The following is an 11,401-nucleotide window of genomic DNA, read 5'->3' on the forward strand; positions in this document are numbered from 1 at the left end:
TCCTAAAGAAGTACTTTCCTTCATTTACTAATTGCTGATGTAGTGGCACAGTTCATATGGAAAAGGCAAGATACATGCTCTCCTTTGTCAAGTTTTAAAGATAATAAGTTCTCTATCCTCATCAAAAATCAGCTTTTAAAAACTGTGAGCTCATAGAGTGTAGGAATGACTTTCTTAAATGGACTTAATCTAGACTAATGAGTTTTAATTAACCCCGACAAAACCACACCCTCTTGAATCCGATGACCAAGGAGTCTCCTTGGCAACCACAGTTTGGTACTCTAGGGTATCCACCCATTGGAAACAGTGGAGGTTGGGAAGAACATGTGACCTTGGAAGAATGGGAACTAGGGATGCAGAGACCAGAAGGTCTGTGAGGATTAAGGGTGGAACCTAACTTGAACTTGTATATCCCCAGTGAAGCTGGAGGAACCATTTTGAATAAATTATAGATGTAGCCTGACTGGGGGACACAGTGGGAGAAACAGAGTTCCAGAGACTGTTCTATTGGCACAGGATGAGGACGCAAACATCTCCATTTGCACAGGTTGAGGGGACAAAGAGATCCATCAGCACAGTCCCGGGAGACAGATGGTTCTAAAAGATAACTAGGGGGAAGAAGTGTCCTCTAAGTTCAGGCCCACTCTTAAAAACTCAAGTCAGTCTATTTGTTCTGGCGATGCTACTGTAATAATGAACACTGCAAGGGCTGGAGAGATGGCTCAATGGTTAAGAACACTGACTGTTCTTGCAGAAGACTCAGATTCAAATCCCAGCACCCACATGGCAGCTAACAACTGTCCATAACTCCAGTTCCAGGGGATCCGACAGCCCCTTCTGTCCTCCACGGACATTGCACAGGCAGTGCATGGGTACACTTACCTACATGCAGGCAATACACAAATACACATAGAATAAAAATAATAAAATATTAAAAAAAAATAAGCTGGGCATGGTGGCGCATGCCTTTAGTCCCAACACTTGGGAGGCAGAGGCAGGCAGATCTTTGTGAGTTCGAGGCCAGCCTGGTCTACATAGTGAGGTCCAGGACAGCTGGGGCGACAGCGAGACCCTATCTCAAAAAGACAAAAAAAAAAAAAAAGATAGTAATAATAATGAACACTGCAATAGAGGTATCTGTTCCCTAGAGAGTGAGCCAGTTTGCACACCAAGTCACCAGTGCCAAGGACTGGAATCACATGCATGTCCCTGAAAACACCTGCCATTTTTGAAAGCAAGGTGGGCTAGTTATTCCTATGGTAAGCATAATACCTCACAGAAACAAATTGCGGGAGGAAATATCTCTTTTGGCTCATAGTTTCAGAGGCTCTCTCACTACATCACAACAAGGAAGGCATGATGGGAGATTCATGATGGTAGGAGAGAGTGGCAGTAGCTGTTCATGTGACAGTGAACCAAGAAGCAGAGAGCTAGACAGAACTAGGGATGCACTACAACCAAAGATCTGTCCCCTACTTCTACCTTGCTGTTGTTGCCTGCCTTAGTGGTGCTTGCCTTAGTGGTCTAGCTACTTGAGGACTCTCTGTTGGGGGCAGGGGATGAGTAGGCGCGAAGTCAACGGTGCAGACTTTGGGAGACTCACTTGGCAGTTAGCAAGCAAGCTCTCATTTATTGCGTACACATGGCTTTCTTATATACCCCTTACTCCTCCCCCATTGGTCCTGCAAGCCGAGTTCTTTAACGGTCATTGGTGCGACAGTTGTGTCATCAGTCTCCAGTCTGAGTGGCAGGTTTAACTGTCTGTGGAAGTAAACTGCGGAAGGGTGGCAGGTATCCGGTTAGCTTGAATAACGGAAGTATTTACCGGCCCATTTCCCCACACTACCTGCTGGGTTTTACATCTTAAAGGTTCCATACCCATGAAAATAGTGTCACAAACTAGGGATCAAGGATTCAAAGTACGGACCTATAGGGAATGTTTCTGATTCAAGCCATAACATTATACCTTTGACCAAATTTTTTATTGCTATTTATTTATTATTTATTTATGTCAGTTTATTTGTTTCTTTCAGTTGTTTCCTTTCACCGTATTGATCCCAGGGCTTGGCCTCAGGTCATCAGTCTTAGTGACAAGTACCCTTACCTACTGAGCCATCTCACCAGCCCAAAATGTATCTAGTCCAATCTCCACTGTCTTTCTACTCTTAGTATTTCTCAATATTGTTCAGTAGCCAAGATTTAAAGTAATGTCTTAGCTGTGAGTTCTTGTAAATTCAAAAAGTTACAGTTTCAGTATTTAATGGCATAGAATAAACATTCCCATTCAAAAGGGAAGAGCAAGAGAACAGCAAAGAGAGAGACATTGGGCCAATGACAGACTGAAACCCAACTGAAAACATTAAGTCCTGTAGCTCCATGTCTAGCCTTGGGTCAGACGGCTGTCGTGACATGAGAGCCAGAGGTTTGGGTAACCCAGCCGCTATGCGTCCTTCTTGAGCCAGCTCCACTTGGTGCCTGCAGCTTTCTTCAGCAGATGTCCCATGTTTCTGAGGTCTCCGCTGCAACTTAGGACTTGCCCTAAAAGTTTGTCCATAGACTGCAAGGGGCTCCCTACAGGGAGTCTGAGGCTGCTACACATTGTCTGAATTCACAGGCTTTTCTCTAGAATCTTGGTATAAACCTTCCTGACCCCATCACTTTTGCATTTTGCATATCTGCAAAACCAGGACCAGGTGAATGATGTCAAGTTATGCTGCCAGCCCAAGAGGCAACTAGGGTTCTTTGGACCACAGCTGCATCAGCCTCTGAGTATCTATTCTATGTGGCTGAATTTGGCAAATCCCTTTACTAGGCAGCCATGTTTAAGCAAGGTACCCCTGGGGCTTTCTTTTTATTTTTAATTTTAAATTAAAATTTACTTAACATACAAATAGATTTCATTTTATTTTCATCATAGTCCTTTGCTCATATATACTCTTCCATTGTCCTCACTACTTTTCCTACCCCTTCTTCCCTACCCCTTCCTATTAATCCCCTTCCTCTATCCATATAGCCCCCTTTCTGTTCTCCCTCTCTCTCTGTGTCTCTTATGCATGCCCTTGCTCTCAGCCAGTGAAAGTGTTCTAGATGGGGTTGCATTTTTATACCCTAGAACCTTCAGTGGGAGAGCATTGCCTCCACAGTAACTGTCTCTGTACCAAATGCACAGCTCCTCTTTAATAATGCTCATCTTTTTTTTTTTTTAATCTTTTTTAGACAGGGTCTCTCCATAGCCCCAGCTGGCCTGGAACTCACTCACTATGTAGCTCAGTCTGGCCTCCGTCTTACAGAGAGCCACCTGCCTCTGCCTCTTGAGTGCTGGGATTAAAGGAATGTGCCGCAGTGCCCAGCTCTGATGTTCATCTTTTTAACAACTATAACCACCTTATCCACCCTTGCTTTGTCTGCAGCTTTAACTGTGTTCATGTTCTTTTTTTTTTCAAAACTGCATGTTTTTTCAAATTCTTCTGCTTTGATTCCCCTGACCCCATCTCACAATAAATCTGGCTAAAAGCAGTCAACAGTAACCATACCATAGCTCGAATGTCATGCTGTCTTGAAATTTACTTAGTCTGGTTTTTTTTTTTTTTTTTACGTTATATTACACCAAATCTTAAGACAAAGGACACTGGACATTAAGAAAGAAGTCCACCCCAATCTTTGGGATCCAGTGTAGTTACTTTTCTTCTTGTGTGTTTGGTCCATTATTTTTTAAATTTAAATTTGAATTTTAAGTTCTCAGGACACAGGCAAAATATAGAAAAATTCTTTGCTAGCATGAAATACAAAGGGCCTCTGCCCATCCTAAGACTGTCCTCATTCCCATCTAAAATCTCATGAGTGCAGTTTTCACTATCTGCATTTCTACCAGTGTTCTGCTCCTTACACTCCATCAGAGTGGCCCATTACAGTAGAGCTTCTCTAGCTCACATCTCCAGACCCTTCCACAGTCCTTCTTCTAATAAGTTCCAAAGGCCTAAGAAGAGCCTTCAAAATATCACAACTAAAGACCAAGCATTCAAAACATGCACCTGTGTAAGACTTTTCAAATTGTACTCATATAACACAGGTCAAAGGCCAGTTCTGGTATGAAGAGTGGAAAGATAGATTCTAGTTCTTGATGGGAAGAACTACAGAAACTCATTACCATGTTTAATCTGTAACACCTAGTTACAAGTATCTGGTTTTGCTGTCTGTTTTTATGTGGGGATTCAGGGAGATTCAAAGACTATGCTGCTACCATTGTCTTATCCAGAATTCTTCCCTCTGAGTCATTTGTTAATCAAATTATTACTTGCAGAATTAGCCTCATAAAATAGGAAGTATCCAGTGAGGTGGCCATGATGGATGCTGGTAACTCATTGCTACCTTGACCTTTTCCATCTGTTCATGTCTATCCATTCCTCCCTTTCACCTCATTCCAAGTGATGGGTATGTAACTCCTCCCTGAAGGCCTTTTTACCTGTAGGCAAATCAGATTCCCAAGTATACACCTCTGCTCTTGCCCCCCCCCCCCTACTAGCCATACTAGCCCACCCATTTACCAGACAGAGCTAAACTCTGAGAATCCCAGTTCAGATTCCACTGGCACATACTGAGTCCCTTAGAGAAACTGTCCCCATCCAAGATTATATAGTCATATTCCTATGTATTCTTCTGGTATCTTTATGTATGGCTTCACATCATAGATTTAAACATTTAATCCATCTGTAATTTGTTTAGCCATACTAGCCCACCCATTTACCAGACAGAGCTAAACTCTGAGAATCCCAGTTCAGATTCCACTGGCACATACTGAGTCCCTTAGAGAAACTGTCCCCATCCAAGATTATATAGTCATATTCCTATGTATTCTTCTGGTATCTTTATGTATGGCTTCACATCATAGATTTAAACATTTAATCCATCTGTAATTTGTTTTGGTATATTGTAAGAAGTTGGAAGCTAGCCCTGTGGATGTAGCTCAGTGGTAAAAGTTTTATCTAGCATGGTGAGGCCCAGGGTTCTAACCCAAGCACTGGAAAAAAGAAGTTAGATTTTCCCCTAAATCATTTTACATGTCTAACTAAACAATTTTCTGAAGCCATCCTTCCCCCATCAATTTGAAATAACATTTCCTGTTTCGTTTATTGAAGGCTTTGATACACACATATAAATGCATGTGCATGTGCCCATGAACATGCACACACACAATCTCTGTGGTTTCATTCATCTCTGTTGTTTTTATCTGTATGACAACTAATTAAAATATCATAATGTCTTCATTCATTTTAGCTGTTTGATACATTTTAGTTGCTGATCCTTGTGTTCTCAAATTTTCCCTCTCATCCCCTCCCCAGAATCTCTGGTCTTTCCTGTTGATTTAGCCCCTCCATCTCTGTGGGCTTCTTCCCCTCCACCTATAAACACGTTTGTGCTCCACATGTTAAATAAACTAGCGCAGTCTCTTGAGGCCTCTCATTTCCTCCATCTGCCATCCTTTGCATAGGTGACCTCTGCTGCAGGGTTCACTGAGTTCTCACCATGGTCACTGGTGACATCCTAATCGCAAACTTCAGGGAATGTTTTGTTCTTTGCTTTCTTGTCTTCTGTGTGTGTTAGCCTCTTGATCACTTTGCTCTTCTTGAAACTTGCTCCTCCTGACCTTCTGCCCCAGCCTTTCACAGGTCCACCGTCTCCTGTCCCTTAGTTAGCCCTTAACAGTCAGTGTTCCCTAGGGTTTCCAGGCTTACCTCTTTCCACACTCAGTCTCTCTGGTTTCATCTCGCCCTGTGGCTTCTGACAGAAAGACTGTTCTACACTCCCAGCTCAGTTCCTTCCATAGTTGCAGTATCTGCTGGAGGGCTCCAACAGGATATCCTATTCAAGGAGGTCAAGTTCAGAGCCTCTCATCTTTCCCTACACACCTGCTCATGTGTATCTCAATTAATGGCCTTTCCATTCCTCTGGTCTCCTGAGCGTGAAACCTGAGCCTCCCATCTCTGTCTCCCTCTACTCCTCCCTCAAGAGCAGGAGACATCTTTTGTAGTGAGACAAGCTTGGTTTCCAGTCCTGGCTCTGTTTCCCATTCACCATGGGCTTTGTGTGAGCTCCTTTATCGTTCAGAACCTCCATTTCCACTCTGTGAAATTGCCATGAAGATGGTACTATCTTGAAGAACTTTGGGGAAGGATCCAATAATGTGCGTGTGAACCAGTCCTGACTCACCGGAGCTTTCAACCTTGTAAAGTGTTACTCAGATCAGTTTTTCTCTCCATTCTCTGTTGTTCTTTCCATTCTGTCCCCCCAGTCCTTGTCTGGACTTTTCCAGCAGCTTCCCACTGTCCCCTTTCCTCAGGTCCCATCGTCTAAGCACCACACCTATATTGGTTATCTGTTCCTCTTTCCCATCTTCTTCCTCCATGTGTTACCCTAAAGGTGTTCTTATACACCTGCAGTTCTTAGTGTGGCCTTCAGGCTCGTGGACTTCCAGACCTCACTGGCTTTCCTATGTCCCCCCTGTCCCTGTTCTGTGAGCTCCATGTTCCATGTCCCAGCTCTGTGCTTTGCATTTGCTTCTCCCCAGTGTGCCCTAACATTTCTCCTCCTCTTTACCTTTTTGCATACTGGAGTTCTGTCTGCTCAGATTCCCTTCCTTCCCTCCCTCTCTCCTATCCTCCCTTCTTTTGTCTTTCCTTCTTACTTTCTTTCTCCATCCCTGCCCCAGAGTTGGAATGCCCAGGGAGCTCCTACTGTTAACTCAAAGTCTCCTGAGTGGCAGTTTTCCTTTTCTGGTCCCTCCTCATGGTACACTCCATATTGTTATAATAGTGTTGAACTGTTCTGCAATCACAGTTTCTCGTTGTTTGTTTCCCATGCCTTCTTTTCCACCATTCCCTGCTCTCACCCCCAAAATGCCTGGAATCACCTGCTTAAAGGAGCAGTAGACATGGGAAACACTGTTAGAATGCCTAGGTTCAAATCCTATCTTACTGCTAAGTCACTTGGTAACACAGGGTAATTTATTTATCTGAGGCCCAGTTTCCTCATTTATAAAATGGAAATATTCATATATTTGTCTTAAAAGGTTACTTTTAGGCTTAAAATAATTCATGTAAAAGGCTTAGCACACAGTAAGTACTCAATAAACATTAGTAGCTGTTACCATCACTGTTACTGTTTTTATTACTATCAGTGTTTTAATATTGGAAGCAAGAATGTCTTACTCATTCCAAACCTTTGGGACAATCATATGAAGGTTACATTCTCTCTCTCTCTTTTTTTTTTTTTTTAACTGAGACAGGGTCTCACTATGACCCAGGGTATACTCTTATGCCCACATTCTAGTTAAGCAAACAGAGGCACAAAGCTGAAGTTCTGTGTCCTCCATGTCTCAGCTAGTAACTTGAGCTCAGTGAGCCACAGACTCCTCTGCACCCAGCAAAGGAGTCTACAGACTAAAATCCCAAGCCCAGAGCCAGCTTGATACTCTTCTGTCTCAGTTCTGAATTGAGGGCAGTGTCAAAATCGAACAGACTTTCCCAAGAAAACAAGATTGTCTAGATTTGTTAGAGTTATATTTCTCTTGATTTCTAAGATGTGAAGATTTTAGCAAAAACAGAGTTGAAAATTCTTGACACATCTGTCCTTTACCCTAATGTATTGGGCAGAGTGTGTCCTGAGGAGACTCATTGGATGCACCAAGTTCTCAGGGACCCATGCTTAGCATTGTGCTGTGGCCTCAATGTAAAGCCAATGTAAAGTTCTGGAAATGTTTGTAGAGTAAAGATGCTCGTGTTCTCCCTCTCCTTCTTGTGTATTCATTCATTTTTCCAGATAAAATCAGCAGCTAATTTGAAAATAAAATGGCCTGGTTTCCCACCTTGCCACAAACACAGAAACACAAGCTCTGGTTGTGAATTTAATGCTGCTTTGACCTGAGGTTAAATTGTGAGGTTTAAGGACCCATTTAGGATGATGATAAATGCACGTAACTCAGGGACAGGTCTTTATGATGCCCCAAGGGAAGCAGTCTCATCCCAGTTCCTCTGGTGCCAGCGCAGTGAGCTTGGCAGGAGGTAGCAAGGAGAGGAGGCTGCTGCTGCAGCAGTGAAAGATGCCAGCTGAAGCCAGGAGGGAAGGAAGTGGGCGGAGAGGCCTGAGCGGGCCTAATTTCATTATGAATTCCTGCCTATTCTGAGCAGATTGTCCCCAAATTTGTCATTAAAAGTGCAATTTCCTCTATGCAAACTATCTTTCCAAGGACCCCAGGAAAGATGATGAGAACAGGAAATGGGGTATCCAATTATTCATGTCAGTAATGAACTTGATTCTGTATTCATTTACGTATGAATTCTGCATTCTGTTCAGTCTTTGTTTAGTAATAAAGTTGGTGTTCCTTTTAATTCTTTCATTTGTGCGTTTAAGGAACAGACATTTCTTAATTGCCCACTATGTGCAGATACTGTGTTGGCACCAGGCACGTGGCAAAAACCGTGGTTACTGCTCTTGGGTGCTTCCATTCCACCAGGGGAGGCCCGTGAAAAGACTCTAATTACTTACTGCAGTTGCATAATTGTCAGGTTGCTGTGTACTGTGGGAGAATTACAGGATGTGATGGGAGTATGTCACTGGAGGGGCTGGCTGTGTTCACAGCCTTCGGGAAGGCAAACCTGGCAAAGGGACATTAGGACGGAAGCTAAAGAGGTGAACAGGTGAAAAGATGAGGAAGAAAAGACTGGGATGTAGCTCAGTAGTAGAACTGAGCATATATGAGGACCTAGGTTTGAGCCCCAGCCATGGGGAAGGAAAGGGAAGGGAAGAGAAGGGAGGGAGGGGGGAAGGAAGAAGGACTCTACATCCCAACTCCATGGGAACAGAAGCCCTTATACTCAAGATGCTTCTAGATCTTACTCTTCATCTAGCTATCCATTTGTGGCCATTAAAATAACCATTGTAATAAAATAAGGTTCAAGTAAGTAACATTTCCCTGAGTTCTATGACCTGCTTAGTATATTCATCAAACTGACTCCAGTTTGCAGCCAGTCAGAAAGCATACAGGTCACAACCTAGGGTGTGCAGCATCTGAAGTAAGAGTCTTGTGGGCTGAGTTCTTCATCTGAGAGAGCTAGCCAGGTAGGGGTGTCAAGACCGAAACGAAGGACTGGCTTCCTGTGTTCACCCGAGAATGGCTTGATGTGTAGGGAAAACTTCACCCTTACCTAATGTCAGAAGCAAAATGCTGAGAAAGCGAGGAGTGGAAAAAATTGTGGATGTTTGGTTTTGTTGTTTTTCTTCCTGGTTCTAGAGTCACAAAGCAAAGATGCACTTGAAGACCTTATGGGAATATGTCAGAAAGACAGCTGTCTTACCTCAAAATGGACCTCAAATGTGGGGCATTTTGATTATCAGAAAAATAACAATGATGTGATTATAGCACACATGTGTTTGTTGGCGATTGAGGTAGAGCCTTGTTATGCAGCCCAAGCTCACATCTAACTTGTAGCCATCCTCCTGTCTCAACCTCTTGAGTGGTGGGAGTCTAGGGGCACACTACCATGCCTGCCTTACATTTAAGTTTTTAAAAAACCTTTCGAGTTGCTGGGCGTGGTGGCACACGCCTTTAATTCCAGCACTTGGGAGGCAGAGACAGGCAGATATCTGCCTGGTTTACATAGCAAGTTCCAGGTCAGCGGGACTGTAGGGAGGCCCTGCCTCTGAAAAGATGGAATGAACAGGGAGGGAGGGGGGTGTTTCCTTCTTTTTTCTCTTTCCTTATTTCTTTCTTTTGTGGAATGTTAGGGTCTATATATGGAAAAAATTAAACGATCAGAAAAGTCAGATCACTATTCTTAACACTGTTGTACTACAGTCATGGCTACATAACAATGCTTGGGTCAACAACAGGTCCATGTGTACGCCAGTGGTCCTATAAGATTATATTGCCTAGAAACCAGACATGAGGGGCACACTTGTAATCTAGAGCTCAGGAAGCTGAGGCAGGAGGATCACAAGTTCAAGACCTAAGCTGTATAACAAAACCATGTTGTCAGAGAGAGAGAGAGAGAGAGAGAGAGAGAGAGAGAGAGAATCTCCTAGAGACATAGCCATCTTAGTTGTGTAAGTATACTCCATGATGTTGGCACAATGAGGAAATCACCTAATGTGCATTTTTTAGAATGTATCATTAAGAACCTCATGACAACAGTGGGTTCAGACATGGTAATGACTGGTGAAGGATTAGGGATATAGTCAGTTGTAGAGCACTTGTCTCAAATGTGTGAGACCATGGGTGCCATCCAAGGACTGCAAGATGATGATGATGATGATGATGATGATGAAGAAATAAAACCATTGGTAGAATGATATCTGCACAATACTACTTAGCTTATTATTATACAAAAAAAAGTGTCTATTACTGAACCAAGCCTATTTCACCTGCAATGCAGTAAACTAGTCACTATAAAAATGAGTTTATTCAGCTGGGCATGGTGGCACACACCTTTAATCTCAGCATTCAGGAGGGAGGCAGAGGCAGGCAGATCTCTGTTGAGTTCAAGGCCAGCCTGGTCTACATAGTGAGTTCCAGATCAGCTGCTGCTACAGGGAGACCCTGTCTCAAAAAAAAAAAAAAAAAAAAAAAAAAGAGCTTATTCATGAGGAAGCTAAGCATGAGGAGATGGGAGGCCCAGTTCTCAAACCTACATCCCTAAGAATAGGGTTTAGAGTTATTATGGGTGAACTGTGATATGGGGTCATGTGACTGAAGGTAAGAAAAAGTAAAGTCATAGATGGACTGCACATATGTATTCCAATTTCATGGCTCTTCCTAGGACATATACTCAGAAAATGGTGACATTAGCATGCTCCTAGGGAGGTCTTTGGTCCTTTAACGTCAGAAAGACACCTATGGGACACTTGTACAGGCCCAAGAGAAGGGTTTCAACTAGTTTGAGTTACCAAATCCATGTGGACTATATTGCTTTTAGCTTCATGAGCTTTACACTGGTGATAAGAGCAAGTGACTAAAAGCAAGTGAAGCTGGAGGGTTTAGTCAGCATCTTGATTCTGCGTGTCTTTTCAGTGGGACAGCTGGTAAACACTAATCAATGACCAAACTTAGGAGCACTGATCACCTGCCACATGGATGCTGGTGTAGTACAGCAAGAGGTACACTTACCCAGTCAGTAACATTGCTAAAATTATCCAACTGAAATCAAATAACAGAAAGCAGACAACTCTATGAGGACACTCTCTAAAACAACCAACCTGTACTCTTTAAAAGTTTGACTGGTGGGGCTGGAGAGATGGCTCAGCGGTTAGGAACACTGGTTGTTCTTGCAGGAGACTGGGGTTTGAATCCCAGCACCCACATGGCAGCTAACAACTGTCTGTAACTTCATTTCCAGGGGCTCAGACAGCC

At 43.2% G+C, this 11,401-nt stretch overlaps 1 pseudogene; it reads right to left on the reverse strand.

Annotated features, from left to right (window-relative positions):
* Positions 1-3,596: 3,596 nt before the first annotated feature.
* LOC115070758 lies at positions 3,597-3,765 on the reverse strand (annotated as a pseudogene).
* Positions 3,766-11,401: the final 7,636 nt, after the last annotated feature.

This window comes from Nannospalax galili, unplaced genomic scaffold (assembly GCF_000622305.1).
Source record: "Nannospalax galili isolate Female #2095 unplaced genomic scaffold, S.galili_v1.0 scaffold1077, whole genome shotgun sequence".
Taxonomy (NCBI): domain Eukaryota; kingdom Metazoa; phylum Chordata; class Mammalia; order Rodentia; family Spalacidae; genus Nannospalax; species Nannospalax galili.